General features: G+C 45.0%; 1 protein-coding gene across 6 annotated transcripts in view; it reads left to right on the plus strand.

The window, feature by feature from the left end:
* NOL (NYC1-like protein) overlaps positions 1 to 17227 on the plus strand; it is a 42505-nt gene that overhangs the window by 1203 nt on the left and 24075 nt on the right. The window lies entirely within an intron of this gene.

The following is a 17227-nucleotide window of genomic DNA, read 5'->3' on the forward strand; positions in this document are numbered from 1 at the left end:
GTCAAAATTTTGTTTTTTACAAAACTGATTTTCTGAAAACAACTTTGATAAAACTGATGACCAAACAGCACCTATTCATGAAGTATGTACAATTCAGGTGGTATAGGTCTATGCACTAAACTACGCCACCTGTAAGTTCTCCAAAATGAATAGAAAAGAAAGAAGGACAAAAGAAGGAAAAAAACTGTCATTTGTAAATTTTTCCAAAATTGAACTTCTATTGTGGGTTTTCAAATACAAGGATGTGAAGAATATAACAAAATTGAGTTGTAGATTTGAGAATTCATAAATTATGCTAGGGTGCAGAACTCCTTAAACCATTTTCTATTTGAATAATCAGGACATTATGGTGAGCATGGTTTCCGTCATGGCCGAGCTCTTGACTTGAATCGGTATCAGGCAGTCACCAATACAATGCATGCACACACACATACATATGCATATATGCATATGTATATGCATAAGTATATGTATATGTATCTTGGCTCTTATCATCAAGCTTGCTATAAACCACATTATATTCTAGGATATTGGCCGATATGGTATCAACATACTAGCCAATATTTTCAATTGCTTCTGGAGTCACTTTGTGGTGCTGTTTGGTTAGGAAGTTTTAGTACAAATGTTCTTTTACCAAAACTGATATCTGAAAAATTTTACGAAAGATGCTGTTAAGGAAGGATTTTTAACTATTTTAGCTAATCTAGGTGTCTAACAAAACCAAAAGTATATGTATTGGGCACTTACCAATATGATGCAAGTACACACACGTATGTATATGTATATATGTATATGTATATGTATAGGCATATGTATATGTATATTATATGTATATATATTGCTATATGTATATGTATCATGGCCATTATCATCAAGCCTGGTAATCTGGTATAACCCAACATACTAGTCAGTATTTTTATCACATTTTTTGTGATACCCAGTATCTGGGACTGGTCCATTTGACCGGCCCAAAGTATTTGGCCCAACCAATTGATGCACGTGTGTGGCACGTGCGAGGAGAGAAGAGGACTCTCAATGGGAGTCTTCTTCCTTTCGAGTTTGATGGACGGAATCCGATTCTAGGCCGGATTATGATCACGGCTGAGCTTTATTTAGAGCTCCTTCCTCATCCCTCTTCCACCACATCGGAGAGCCCAATTTCCCAATCAACGTCGTCGCCGGAATTTCTTGATTTTTCTCCTCGAATGCCGACGACTTCTGACATCGTTGCTCTTGCCAACCGTCGTCCGAAGCTAGGTAAGAATCTGGCAACCGTTAATTGGCCTCTCTCTTCTTTTTCCGTGGTCCTTGGAAGCCCTGATTCCGGCCGGTTGATCGCCGAATTTTTTGTCAAGAATGAGTGCTCTGTTTTCTCCTATTTTTCTTTAGATTTTTCAATTTTATTCCTTTTTCAGCCGATGATGCTGCCAGATTTGTCACCAAGGCCTCCGTTTGGTTCCTCACGATGCTTTGCAGCCGTGGTCGAGGCTTCGACCGTTGGAAAGCCTCGATTACATGATGTAAGGGGTAGTGACTCCTATTTTTGGATGTTCCGCCACTGGCCACCTGCTACCACCGACCGCTGACCATCAATTGGTCGGTCGTGGTTCCCTGGGCCTCTCGTCTTCCACCAGCAGCCACTCCTCTTCCTTGGTAGAGAGAGAAGCTTTTTTCTCTCTCTTTTCTCTCTTTTTCATCCTTACTCTCTTTTGTTTCCTTCTACAAAGTTTCTCTCTCTATCTGGACTTTCTCTCTACTCTCTCTAGGGTAGTTGGATCCAGTAGGGACTCTTCACAGTGATTTTGGATTGACCTTGATGAAGGGCCTTGATCTATGTTCGATGGATGGAACACCGGCCCCCATCTTGGCCCTTTCCGAATATTGTTAGATTTGATCATCCTCTAATCTCTGTTGAACCATCTATGCCCTAGTTCGAGCATGATTTGATGAATTTCATCTTGATCGGACAGACCGGAGTGTTGGGTACTCTCGCTTGGTCAGCCCTAGGAGGATGTTGGAATTTAAAATTTTTATTTTTAAAACAATAATTATGATAAAATTTTAATAAAAAATCTAATTTTTGGATATTGGGCTCTAAAATTTTTTTTGAGATCAATTAGATGTATTACTTGGATTGCATTTGCAAGGTAAGTGATGTTTCACTTTTTCTAAATTTATCAGCAGTTATTAAATTGTTATATTCATAACTTTTGAGTGGTCTTATTCATGATGCATGGATTTGATGGATAGTATATTACAGAATATATTATTTTGAAATATTAAGATGATATATGATCTTATTATGCATATGATTGATTGAATTTGACACCGCATGATTTTAAAATTGAAATATGAAATTTAGAACTATCTGAATTTCGATCTGGTTATGTTGAGGATCCTGCCAATAGGGGTTAATACATTTATACATGATTTGCCCTAAAAGTTGTGTTTAAGATGAAGAGCGACATACCGCAAGCAGATATGCGGTCTTGAAGGACTTTGCTGCAAGATGATGCGTAGCTTACTGCAAGAAGATTAGCCATTGTTATGATCCTACCACAGGAAAGATGTGGTCATAGCTCAAAATTAATAAGATGAATTGAATATTTGAAAGAATTTGAATTCATGAACAAAAATTTATTATTTTAAAAAAGATTTGATTCATATATTAGTACTGCATATATGCTTATTTTCTGCAAATTATTATCTATTTGATTACCTGATTTATTTGGCTAAAGTGATCATTGCTTACTGAACTGTCTAGCTCATTATACGATTTTTTATTTTTTATAGATTCAGAGAACTAGCCTGATCATGGTTTTCAATATAGGAGAGCGACTAGCAGATGCACAAATTATCTTAGATTAGGATTTATTTAAATTGATGTACTATCCTAGAATATTATTAGAATCATGAGATATTTAAATATTAAGCTATGCATATTATTATTTAAATTATTCCGCTACATACTTATGATATCATATTGAGATGCCTTATATATTTGTTGGGAACCTCCAGTTCGTGAACTCAGGTTGGGGACGTGACAGAATGGTATAAGAGGGGACCTGGCCTGTGACGTATATGGACTAGAAAAACTGCAATATGGATTTATGGAGGCTGACCACGAGCCGTTCGTGGTGCTCGTGACTAGATTTGAATGAATTTGAACCCTTAGCCTAGCAAGGTCACCAAGGCTTAAACGGAAGGAACATGTGAGGACTCGTGTGAGCGCGTGTTTAATCCTATATCGGTTATTCCCTAGGTCGATCTTGGATACTTATATAGGATCAAAGAACCTAAATAATACCTTCCGGCTAGCTTTTTTAGGTGAGATTCTGAGTTGTTACAAATGGTATCAAAGCGTAAGTGGATAAAATTCTAAGACAAGAAAATCTGGCATAGGATGAGTGTAGGTGGGTAGACACTAGAGAGTAGAGATATTGGGACGTAAATCTATGTCGATTGCATTGTAAGCTACTTTAAAGATTTTCTATTTAGCCTTTGCGATTATGTATGAAAAGGTTACCAAGGAATTATGATAAAATTTATTTATAAGGTTTGACACATGATGGAAGGTTGGGCAATCTAGGAATCAAATTATATTTAGTTAGATTTGGATCTAAATTAAGTGCAAGAGGATTGACCATGGAATATTATCATGCATTGTGATTATTTGTTATTTAAGTCAACTTGGAAACTCAAAAATTGATATGGAGGTAACTGTGATATTGCTTGATTTTGAAGAAAAATTCCAGGGGCAAATTAAGATCCATTCATACAAAGTTGTTTAAGATTTCGGCTATGAAAAATTTTTATGGTACCCAATTGGAATATTCTTCGAGGTTTGAATCTGTGTTTGGATTATGAATGAAACTAGCATGTAGAAGAAAAATATGCAAAAAGGTTATTTTCTTATTGAAGAATTAATTTTATTTTGAGATTATAAAGTATTCATCTTGGTAGAATTATTAATAATTTTTATCACCATCTTTGGATCCAAATAATATATCTGATTTGTCTATTGGAGACTGTGGTGTGTAATAAACTTCAATTCAAAGTTTGGTTTGTTAAGTTGATCTAGGAATCTTTTGCCAATATTGTTGAGGTTGCGGATGAAATCTAGTTTTGCATGAAGAATTTGAAATTTTAAGTCTTGCATGATTATCATAGAAGATTTTTCATAAATGCTAAAGATCTCGATAATGAAACTTTAGGAGAGATGATTGAGTCGGTTTACTCATTCGTGTTGATTTAAAGCCTTCTAGTTTGGTGGAGCATTAAGAAAATTCTTTTAGTTGTTTTTACTTGTAAGAGTTTGACCTGAAATCGTCTAGTTAAATTGACAAGAGAATTAAGATTTAACTCATATTTGAATTATAGTAACTAGCCTACATGATGGTTTTGAATGTATCAATTAACTCGAGGGTTAATCTAGATGGATGTGCTCGAGGTAAATTAGGAGACGAGAATCAAAAGTTTCTTTTTGGGCTTTACTTGGAAATTCAAATTTTTGATCAGTTTAGTGCATAATACAAAGTAGTATTTTGATCAAAAGTTATTAGTGAATCCAAAGAATTTTGATGGTTTGAATCAAGGTATGCTGAACTGGTACCGGTAGGCGTACCGGTTGCCTACCGGACCGGTTTGAGACCGGTTCGTACCGGAACCGGTCCGGTAGGAACCGGGCCCTTTTTTTTCGGTTCACGTCCACGCATGGACTTGGGTCGATAAGGCCACAGAGTTTCTATCTGACACTAATAAACATTAATATTGGTATTGGTTATTCGTCAATCCCAACTCAATAAATACATTGGGAATATATTGTTGCTAGGATTCAACACATGTAGATATAGAATCAAAAAAATTCATTGATCATTACATGGAATTCAGTTAAGATATTGTATAAAAATGAAATTCCTTGTATTCTCATTTGAGAATGGAAGGAAGGATTTTTATTTGGGAGAGTTTGAAGAAAAAAAAAGATTTTTTGACTTATCTTTTTTTTCCTTATAAAAAAAACTCAATCAGAATAAAATTTTCTAATCCACAAGAACGAAATTTTGTTATGTTTAATATCTTTAGTTTAATCTGCATCTATCTTAACTCTGTCTTTTATTCGCATAGTTTTTTCTTCACCAAATTGCCCGAAGCTTATGCCTTTTTAAATCCAATCATAAATGTTATGCCTGTCATACCTGTACTTTTTTTTCTCTTAGTCTTTGTTTGGCAAGCCGCTGTAAGTTTTCGATGATTTATTTGATAAATAAAAATTCAAAAAATTGATAAGACTAGATAAGTCTTATATTATGAACCCTCGATTCAAAAATAGAAATTCTTGTATATTGAATAACCAGTGCGGGGAATCGCGCCCGTGCGGGGTGCTCTGCCTCGAGGGAGTGCGTGGCCCGAATGACACCACAGCGTGCGCGCTGTGATTAAAAAAAAATGATATCGGTGCCAACCACCTGGTTCGCACTGGTACATCACCAGTACACGATCGGTATCGACCAGTACGGCAGTCGTACCGGTCGGTTCTCTAACGATAAGCTTCCGGTACTGGATTGCACACTGATCCGGTACCGATCCCAGCCTGGACCGGTTCGTACGGGCCCGTACCGGCTGGTGCGGGCCGGTACGGCATACCCTAGTCTCAATCATAGTGCACAGCAAAACATAGTGGTCTGAATTATTTTTCTAAGTTGGTCAGAGGTATTATTTTTTTTGATTCGACAAGTTTTAATAATAAAGGACTTAATCTGTTTTTTATATAGTAGGATTTTCTTGTTAAATGAAAGGACAATGTTTTGATTTTTGGATGTCGCCGTATTATCTTAGGTTCTCCAATTTTATGCTGTGCTAAGAAAATTCTTAGCATCTTGAGACTAGAATTAGTGGATTATCGATTTTTGAACTTGGTGCTGGAATATTTTGGTGTAGACCTCTTTCCTTCTAAATCTGAAGCTTGTACTTCAATTAATATCAACCCTCTATTTGATTGAAAGCAAGGGTGCAAATGGGTCGGGTCGGACCGAGTCACGAGTGATCCCGACCCAACCCGGTTTCTTGTTTGGGTTCTAATGTTAGACGCGAACCTAACCCAATGGGTCATTCGGGTTTGGTTGGATCGGGTCCACGGCTACAATTTTTGACCCAAGAGGTCATTCGGGTCGGATTGAGTCTATGTATAATCCGGTCCCAATCCAAAATATTTGGGTCCAGTTCGGGTCTGAGTCAAGTTCGGTTCGGATTGTTGGGTAAATGATCAGCACTTTACTGCACCAGAGAAAGCTTACAACTCACCTTTACGACACCAAGCATATCATTCTCTAACTTTCCATCAGCACTTTCAGAGATTGCTGACTGAAGGTTTGACTGATCAAGAAACCTTAAAATTGAATTTTCATCCCACACGATCTTTGTGCATCCATCAGTGCATTTATCCTGGTATACAGCATCAATTTTGCTGCTAGAAGATTCTTTTGGATCTTGCCCATCTACAGCATCACAGTCATTGAAAAGTTCTTCTGTTCCCCATCTAAGAATGTCCTCCACTTCCTTTTGAGATTCTGACTTGTTCATGAATGGTTGGCCAAGCATCAGTTTCTTCTTAGCAAGCTGCAAGATGGCTCCTCGACACTAGCACGTACCACGAACCTGTACACCAGAAGCCTGTTTGATTGCCCAAGTCTATGTGCTCTATTCATTGCTGGTACATCAGCATGTGGATTGAAATCTGAATCATATATAATGACAGTATCTGCTGTGGCCAGATTTATCCCAAGGCCACAAGAGCGTGCGGATGATAAGAATACAAATCGAGTTTTGTCCTGGTTAAAACGAGCAATTGCTGCTTGACGATCAACCACTGACACTGAACCATCCACTCTTTCAAATGTCTTAGGACTGAATTCTATAGTCAGATAATCCTCAAGTATATCAAGAAGTTTTGTCATTTGAGAAAATATGAGGACACAATGCCCATCCTTACGTAAAATCTTGAGCATAGAATGCAGTAATGTTAGCTTGGCTGATGCCTTTATGCGCATTTTATGGATAATTCGGGTTCGGGTAGTAGGTCAACCCGACCCATTTGCAGCCTTAATTGAAAGAGATTGAGGTTACTATCGACCTTAATGAATATTCTATTAGGGATGGATTGAAGTTGTTTATGATCTAATGTTGTGATAGATCGATTAATCAAGAGCAGTTGATATATTGACAAAGAAACTTGACATTCTTATTTAGAATTAAGATGTTGATTTTCGTTTATAAGAGAGAAGTTTGATTTACATCATCTACAAAAAGAATCAAGTTTGGAGGTATATGACCTTATTCTTATGATAAGAACTAATGATGAAGTTGTGCTGATAAACAGAATTTTTAGAAACTTGAGGATGAGATTGGAACTATGTATCTCTAACTTTTTGAAAGCGCAAGGAAAGAAAATTTTGGGGACGGAATTTTTTTAGGGGGAGAAAATGTGATACCAAGTATCTGAGCCCGATCCATTTGACCAGCCCAGAGTATCTGGCCCAAAGGAGTTGGCCCAACCAATTGATGCACGTGCGTGGCACGTGTGAGGGAAGAGGTCTCTCGATGGGAGTCTTCTTCCTCTTGAGTTCGGCGGACAGAATTCGACTCCAGGTTGGATTTTGATTGCGGCCGAGCGCTATTTAGAGCTCCTCCCTCATCCCTTTTCCACCGCATCAGATAGCCCAAGTTCCCAATCAACAGTCGCCCGAATTCCATGATTTTCTCCTCGAATGCCGACCACTTTTGATGCCGTTGTTGCTACCAACTGTCGCCGGAAGCTAGGTAAGAATCCGACAACCTTTAGTTGGCCTCTCTCTCCTTCTTTTGTGGTCCTTGAAAGCCCTGATTCCGGCCAGGGATCATCCGATTTTATGTCAAGAATCGGTGCTCTATTTTTTTCTATTTTTCTTTGGATTTTTTCGATTTCATTCCTTCTTTCCGATCTGATTGACCACTTCTCGATCTCTGTTGAACCATCTGTACCCTAGTCCGAGCATAATTCGATGAATTTCACTTTGATCAGACTGACTGGAGTGTTGGACACTCCCGCTTGATTAGCCCTGTGAGGATGATAGAATTTAAGATTTTTATTTTTTAAAAAAATAATTCTGATGAAATTTTAATGAAAAATATAATTTTTGGATATAGGGTCCGAGAAGGATTTTTGAGATTAATTAGATCTGTTAGTTAGATTGCGTTCTTAGGGTAAGTAATATTTCACTTTTTTTAAATTTATTAGTAATTATTAAATTATTATATTCATGACTTTTGAGTAGTATTATTCATGATGCATGAATTTGATGGATAGTATATTACGGAATATGTTATTTTGGAATATTGTGATTGATTAATTTTGAGACCGCATGATTTTAGAACTGAAATATGAAATCTAGAACTATTTGAATTTCGACCTAGCTATGTTAAGGACTCCGCCAATGAGGCCTAATACGTTGGTATATGATTTGTCCTAAAGGTTGTGTCCAAGATGATGAACGACATACCGTAAACAGATACGCAGTCCTGAAGAACTTTGTTGCAAGATGATGCACAGCTCACTGCAAGAAGATAAGCCGTTGTTATGATCTTGCCGCAGGAAAGATATGGTCATAGCTCAGGATTGATAAGATGAATTGAATATTTGAAAGAATTTGAATCCATAAGAAAGATTTGATTCGAATATTTGGTATGAATTGGTAAGTTTTTATTTTTTTCTTTCGATTTTCGCGTCCGCGTGCGGGATAAATGCCACCATGTGGCATTAATGAGCCCGCATGGGCGCACGGGCACGCTGTGTTGAAGACCCTCGCAAGCGCCACCGTCGGGGCCTTCAACCAAGGGGGAATACCGGCCCGGAGGAGGACCACGAAAGGACATGCCAAGGTATGAGTTTACTATTTTGCTTGGAAAGCATTGGCCGAAGCCCATTTACTCTTGGCCAAGCCTTGGCCAAGCCCCTCCATGCTTGGCCTAGCCTTGGCCAAGCTCTTCTCCACTCGGCCAAGATCACCCATCCCCGTGCCCAACCAAGCCCGCGCCCGTGCCCACGCACGAGCGCGCCCAAGACAGGCCCAAGCACGCCGCAGGCCACTGCTGGGCGCGCCCGGGCCATGGCTGGGCGAGCCCAGGCCACAGCCGCACTCAGGCCACGGCTGGACACGCCCAGGACACAGGCCGCGCACCCAGCCGCCCGCCCGCGCGCCCAGGCGCGCGCCTGCACGCCCAGGCGAGGTTCGGGCCAGCGAACCTCGCCGCTGACCGCAGCCGCCCGCGCGCCCGGCCGCGCGCCCCAGCATGCCCGGGCAAGGTTCGGCCCAGCGAACCTCGCCGCAGACCCGCCTGGCGCGCGCGCCCACGCGCGCCCGACCGTCCCTGCGCGCCGCCTGCGCGAGCGCCCACGCACGCCCGACCGCCCCTGCGCACGCCGCCTGCCGCGCCTCGGCTCCCGTGCCGCGCCCCTGCCGCGCCCACGCGCGCCTGCCGCGCCCCCTGGCGCCCTGCCGCGCCCCTGCCAGGCGCCCTGCCGCGCCCCTGCCACGCGCCCAGGCGCCCTGCCGCGCGCCCAGGCGCCCAGGCGCCCTGCCAGCCAGCCTCCCGCGCCCAGGCGCCCTGCCACAGCGCCCAGGCCGTGCCATAGGCCTGCCAGCCCCCTGCCAAGGCCCCAGCCGGGCCAACAGCCTATGCCCAAGGCTTGCCCATGCCTTGGCCAAGCCTTTGGCCCTTCTCATGCCATGAAGACCCCTATGCCTTGGCCACTCTTGGGCCACTTGGGGAGCACTATAAATAAGAGGGAATGAGGCTCTTTTGACCATCTTACATCTTTTATCTTGCATCTTAGCACTTGTTGTATTTCGGCCTTAGTGGCTTGGGAGGGACCTTGTCTCTTTGTATTCGGTCTTGGGGTTTGTCCAAGACTTGGGCTAAGGGAAACCCATCATAGTTTTCCTTAGATATTTTGCTTGTAAGCTTCATTTTGGGAAATAGAATCAATCAAGCGTTCCTCTAAATTTCTCCACAAATACTCTTAAGTTTGATTGTTTTCTTCTCAAGCCAAGGGTCGGGTCAAGCTGCAACCAGTAGACCCTCCCCTTGCCTTGATTCCCTCGGCTACTTAAGAGCTTGGCACACCGCGGCACAAGCTCAACTACCTTGACGTTACCCGATCGGCCCTTTTTCAACAACTTTAAGGCATCCGCAAGGTGCGCACGAGCAAGACTTGGTGTGGTGGCTTGGGGGCCGAAAGTCACCCTCCAACATTGGTGCTTTCATTGAGAGACTTCCGAGGGAGGTCTCTCCAAAGAGGTAACGCCTTTAAAACCAAGAAATTTTCAATTCGGGTTGGGATTAAGGAGTACTACTTTCTTGCATGCTTAGAAGTGAGCCTTAAGATTCCTACTACTTCTGGCACTTAGACTTTCTTGTTGTGAGTGTGGGAGGGTAAACTAGAAGTTCTTTACTTGCAAGTAGTACTTAAATTTCGGCACTTTAAATTCCTTGCTTGCAAAAGGGAGTGAACATTTTTGCTGTAAAGAGGACGGTTTGTTCTTCTATTTTGCTCATCATAGGGATAGTGCCAACGGGGAGGCTACTGGTAGTACCCGGCGCTATTTGACCCAACTATTCGGTGTTAGGGTATAGAGGGACGGCACAAGAGGGAGGCTACTGGTAGTACCTCGTGCCCTCCTAACTACACCGGGTAGGGAGCAAGTAGAGCAACAACACGTTACTCTCGGGTTGTGAGGCTTATTTGTTGTAAACCATTGTTGTAATTGGAGTTGATTGAGTGGTGTACCTTTCAAAAATATATATAAGAAGGAGGGTCGGTTCATCCCTTGGGTGACGGCCAAAGGAGGTTTGGAGGTGCATTTGTAGAAGCAAAACAATGGAGTCGGGAGCTAATTCAAATTCTCACCATGCTCGGCTAGAGGCATTGGAGGGGAGTTCGGCCCACCTAAACCGAACCCTTGAAAGCCAAAATCGAATCCTAGAAAATCTATCCAATACCCTAGCCGGGATGAATGCTCACTTGGAGAGGTTAGAGAGGAGGATTGGAGAAAAAGAAAGAGAGAGAGAGCATAAAAGATCAAATGATGAGGAGCCATGGTCGCACGCCTCACGGCGGGGTCATGGAAGGGATGAGAGGAGAAGTGATGCGGAAAGCCTACGGGCTAACCGAATGGAGGAGTTAGATCACCAGAGGCCTCGGAGGAGAGGAGGAAGAATTGAAGCCCGGGGGATAGAGATTGAGAGGTGGATAGAAGAAGAGGGACCTAGCCATAGTGAAGAGGGGAGTGAACCCGAGGGAGATCCATTCCATGACCAAAGGCCTATAGGCCGGAGGAACTTCATGGAAGGAAGAAGAAGGAATGAAGACTATGATGAAGATTATGCTAGGGGCCCAAGACACCAAGATAGAGGGCTAAGAAAACCGAAGATTGACTTTCCCAAGTTCGGCGGTGGTGATCCTTATGAATGGATGGACAAAGCCGAGCAATATTTTGATGTCTATGAAGTACCAAGGAGGGATCGGGTCACATTAGCTAGTTTCCATCTTGAGGGAAGAGCTAGCCGGTGGTGGAGGTGGATCCGTGACCTATATGAGAAAGATGGCAAGAGGCTTGGTTGGACGGCCTTCGTGAAGGAGTTCATGTCACAATGGGGGCCTTCTCCCGTTGTGAATCATCATGGCCAACTCGCCAAGCTAAAGCAAGAAGGAAGAGTGCAAGCATATATTGATGAGTTCCGGCTTCTACAAACCATGGTGAGTGGGTGGTCGGAAGAAGCATTGTTGGGCACTTTTCTTGATGGCTTGAAGCCTTGGCTTGCCAAGGAGTTAAAGTTGAAGCAACCGGCAAGATTACAAGAAGCTATGAGGATGGCCGAGATCTTGGACCAAAGTTATGGCATGGAGAAGAAAATGTCCAAAGAAAGCTTCAACAACAAGGCCTCTACATCACTACCACCGAAGGGGCCTTGGAAGGGGAAAGAAGAAGTGAAGAAGTACAAGGAGCGGCCTCAACATGTCAAGAAGCTTTCTAGAGATGAGCTCCAAGACTACATCAAGAAGGGACTATGCTTCAAATGTGGTGACAAGTGGAGCCGGGGCCATCAATGCAAAACCGGTCAAGCTTTCCTTCTAGATGTGGGCTCCGAGGAGGAGGAGGCTACTTCGGAGGCTTCGGAGGAAGAAGATGAGGAGGAGCAAGACCATGGGGCTGATTTTAGCCCGGAAGAAGAAGAGGCCGAGCTATCCTTGCATGCCATGTCCGGAGTACAAAGACCGTCCACCATGCGTTTGATGGCATGGGTGGGCAAACATGAGGTATCTCTCTTGGTAGATAGCGGTTCATCCCATAATTTTATCAACTCCGGAATAGTGAAGAAGGTGGGATTGAAAGGGGCGACCGTGGAGCCCTTTGAAGTAAAGGTCGCTAGTGGGGAGAAGCTCAAATGTCAAGAGGTGGTAAGGGATGTTCGCATGAATATCCAAGGAGTAAGGGTCAAGGCCGACCTACATGTTCTTCAACTAGTCGGCTTGGACGTGGTGTTGGGCAATGCTTGGCTCAAAGGCTTGGGGAAGGTGCTAACCGACTATAGCACCATGACTATGGAGTTCAAGCTTGGAGGCCAAAAGAAGAAGTGGACCGCCATGAGCAACAAAGAGGTGCGGTCTTGTGAAGCCAACATGATAGAGAAGCTATGCAAAGGAGGAGCTTCTTGCTATGCCATTGTGATGACCGGCCAACACCAAGAAGAAGACAAGAAAGAAGATGAGTTGGAGGGCATCCCTCCAAAGATCCGAAGCTTATTGGAGGCTCACCATGATGTTATGAAGGTACCCACATCTCTCCCACCTCCAAGAAGCTTTGATCACCCTATAAGATTGAAGAATGAAGCTACACCGGTGAACGTTCCACCCTATCGGTATGCTCATTTTCAAAAAGAGGAGATAGAGAGACAAGTGGAGGAGATGTTGAAGCAAGGGTTGATCCGCCATAGCACAAGTCCCTTCTCATCTCCGGTTCTACTTGTGAAAAAGAAGGATGGCACATGGAGATTTTGCACCGACTACCGGGCCTTGAATGAAGCAACTATCAAGGATCGATTCCCCATTCCCACGGTGGATGAGATGCTTAATGAACTACATGGTGCAACGGTCTTCACCAAACTTGATTTAAGGGCGGGGTACCACCAAATTCGAATGAAGGAGGAAGACATTCACAAGACGGCATTCCGGACACATTCGGGCCACTACGAATACCTTGTCATGCCATTTGGCCTTTGCAATGCTCCTTCCACATTTCAAGCTACAATGAATGAGGTATTCCGGCCTTACTTGAGGAAGTTCATGCTAGTATTTTTTGATGATATCTTGGTCTACTCCCACTCTATGGAAGAGCATGTCAAACATTTGGAGGTTGTGTTATCCATCTTGGAGAAGCACCACTTCTACATCAAGCCTTCCAAATGTGCCTTTGCCCAAAAGGAGTTAGAATATTTGGGGCACATCATATCGGGAGAAGGTGTGAAGGTGGACCAAAGGAAGATTGAGGCTATGGTGGATTGGCCTCTACCCAAGAACATCTCGGCTCTTAGAGGGTTCTTGGGATTGACCGGGTACTATCGGAGGTTTGTGAAGAACTATGGGTTGATTGCTAGACCTCTAACTTCCATGTTGAAGAAGGGAGAATTTGAATGGACTCCGGAGTCGAGAGAAGCATTTGACAACTTGAAGAGGGCCATGACTCAAACACCGGTCCTAGCACTTCCGGACTTCTCTATTCCATTTGAAGTCTACACCGATGCAAGTGGAGATGGCATCGGAGCGGTCCTTGTGCAACAAAAGAGGCCCCTAGCCTTCCTCTCCAAAGCCTTGGGTCCCATGAAGAAGGCGTGGGGAACATATGCAAGGGAGCTACTAGCATTGGTGCATGCCGTCAAGGTATGGAGGCCCTATTTGCTTGGGAAGAAGTTCACTATTATCACCGATCAACAAGCATTAAGGCATCTTTTGGAGCAAAAAATTGTGACCCCGGATCAACAAAAATTCTTAGTCAAACTACTTGGCTTTGAATATGACATTGTATACCAACCGGGGAAGGAGAACAAGGTGGCGGCTGCACTATCAAGGAAAGAAGGAAGCCCAATGCTTTGGGCGGCCGAAGGAGAAGAGCCTACTTCCATGGCTCTTAGTGGGATCGAATGGAGGATTTGGGACCAAATCCGGGAGGCAAACAAGCTTGATGCTCGAGCCTTGGAGATCAAAGAAAAGATTGAAGCTTCAACCGAGGGGGTGGCCAACTACAATCTCAAAGAGGGACTCATCATCTACAAAGGGTATGTCTATGTACCTAATGTCCCTAATTTGAGAAGAAGCATCCTTGATCATTTTCACAATAGCAAGGAAGGTGGACACTCGGGTTGGTTTCGCACTTATATCCGAGTTAAGCATTTCTTCTATTGGGAGGGACTTAAAGCCGAAGTCAAGACATTGGTGGCCGAATGTGAAATTTGCCAAAAGATCAAGTATGATCCAAGGGCACCAATGGGTCTTCTTCAACCACTCCCTATTCCAAGTATGATTTGGGAAGACATCTCCATGGACTTTGTTGAAGGTTTGCCTACTAGCAAGGGGTATGAAGTCATAATGGTGGTAGTGGACCGGCTAAGCAAGTATGCTCATTTCATCCCCATCAAACATCCCTACACGGCCAAATCGGTGGCTACATCATTTGTGGAGTCGGTGATCAAGTTGCATGGTGTTCCAAAAAGCATAGTATCCGACCGGGATAGAGTATTTATGAGCACATTTTGGAAGGAATTATTCACACTTCAAGGAAGCATATTGAAGACAAGCTCATCCTATCATCCTCAAACGGATGGGCAAACGGAGGTAACCAACCGGACCCTTGAACAATACTTAAGATGCTTTTGCCACAACCAACAATCCAAATGGGGAGATTTCATTGTTTGGGCCGAGTATTGTTACAATACTACCTTTCATTCATCTATCAAAACTAGCCCATTTGAATTAGTTTATGGGAGACCGCCTCCGGGTTTGCACCGACATGAGAGGGGGACGGCCAAGAATGAAGAAGTAGAACAAACATTGGCCGGAAGAGATGAAGCTCTAACCAATGCAAGAAGGGAGCTCAAGAAGGCCCAAGAAAGGATGAAGAGGTACTATGACAAGAACCGAAGAGAGGTAACCTTCAATCCCGGGGATTTTGTTTATTTAAAGTTACAACCTTATACTCAAAAATCCCTCAAGAAGAATTTTAGCCACAAACTATCTCAAAGGTTTTATGGGCCATTCAAAGTGGTGGAAAGAATGGGAGAAGTAGCATATCGGTTGGACTTGCCCACTACTTCATTGCTACATCCGGTCTTTCATGTGTCTCTACTCAAGAAAGCGGTGCGTGACCCTTCATTGATAGAAAAAGACTTACCCACCTATGATCATGATGGAAGATTATTACTCCAACCCAAGGAAGCCATTGAATACCGCATTTGGAGGAAAGGGAGAGAACGAAGAAAAGAATGGCAAGTCTTAATCTCATGGGAAGGTATGCCAAAAGAAGAGGCCACTTGGGAGAATTATGAAGAAATGACCCGGCGATACCCACATTTTATCCTTGAGGACAAGGATATTCTTCAAGGGAGGGAGAATGTTGAAGACCCTCGCAAGCGCCACCGTCGGGGCCTTCAACCAAGGGGGAATACCGGCCCGGAGGAGGACCACGAAAGGATATGCCAAGGTATGAGTTTACTATTTTGCTTGGAAAGAATTGGCCGAAGCCCATTTACTCTTGGCCAAGCCTTGGCCAAGCCCCTCCATGCTTGGCCTAGCCTTGGCCAAGCTCTTCTCCACTCGGCCAAGATCACCCATGCCCGTGCCCAACCAAGCCCGCGCCCGTGCCCACGCACGAGCGCGCCCAAGACAGGCCCAAGCACGCCGCAGGCCACTGCTGGGCGCGCCCAGGCCATGGTTGGGCGAGCCCAGGCCACAGCCGCACTCAGGCCACGGCTGGGCACGCCCAGGACACAGGCCGCGCGCCCGCGCGCCCAGGCGCGCGCCCGCACGCCCAGGCGAGGTTCGGGCCAGCGAACCTCGCCGCTGACCGCAGCCGCCCGCGCGCCCCAGCATGCCCGGGCGAGGTTCGGCCCAGCGAACCTCGCCGCAGACCCGCCTGGCGTGTGCGCCCACGCGCGCCCGACCGTCCCTGCGCGCCGCCTACGCGAGCGCCCACGCGCGCCCGACCGCCCCTGCGCACGCCGCCTGCCGCGCCTCGGCGCCCGTGCCGCGCCCTGCCACGCCCCTGCCGCGCCCATGCGCGCCTGCCGCGCCCCTGCCGCGCGCCCAGGCGCCCTGCCGCGCGCCCAGGCGCCCTGCCAGCCAGCCTCCCGCGCCCAGGCGCCCTGCCACAGCGCCCAGGCCGTGCCATAGGCCTGCCAGCCCCCTGCCAAGGCCCCAGCCGGGCCAACAGCCTATGCCCAAGGCTTGCCCATGCCTTTGGCCCTTCTCATGCCATGAAGACCCCTATGCCTTGGCCACTCTTGGGCCACTTGGGGAGCACTATAAATAAGAGGGAATGAGGCTCTTTTGACCATCTTACATCTTTTATCTTGCATCTTAGCACTTGTTGTATTTCGGCCTTAGTGGCTTGGGAGGGACCTTGTCTCTTTGTATTCGGTCTTGGGGTTTGTCCAAGACTTGGGCTAAGGGAAACCCATCATAGTTTTTCTTAGATATTTTGCTTGTAAGCTTCATTTTGGAAAATAGAATCAATCAAGCGTTCCTCTAAATTTCTCCACAAATACTCTTAAGTTTGATTGTTTTCTTCTCAAGCCAAGGGTCGGGTCAAGCTGCAACCAGTAGACCCTCCCCTTGCCTTGATTCCCTCGGCTACTTAAGAGCTTGGCACACCGCAGCACAAGCTCAACTACCTTGGCGTTACCCGATCGGCCCTTTTCCAACAACTTTAAGGCATCCGCAAGGTGCGCACGAGCAAGACTTGGTGTGGTGGCTTGGGGGCCGAAAGTCACCCTCCAACACGCTGCCCCATGCGGGCGGGGGAAACGCCCGTGCGGCGTTCAAAGTGCGGGGAACCGCGTCGTTCCCCAGTGCGCGGAACCGCGTGCGGGTGGAAAATCGCGTGCCTGCGCGCGGGCCCGCGGGATAAATGCCACAGTGGCA

The sequence above is a fragment of the Phoenix dactylifera genome, chromosome 1, assembly GCF_051530095.1.
Source record: "Phoenix dactylifera cultivar Ajwa chromosome 1, Ajwa_hap1_PhDact_Kaust_v1.1, whole genome shotgun sequence".
NCBI classification, from domain to species: domain Eukaryota; kingdom Viridiplantae; phylum Streptophyta; class Magnoliopsida; order Arecales; family Arecaceae; genus Phoenix; species Phoenix dactylifera.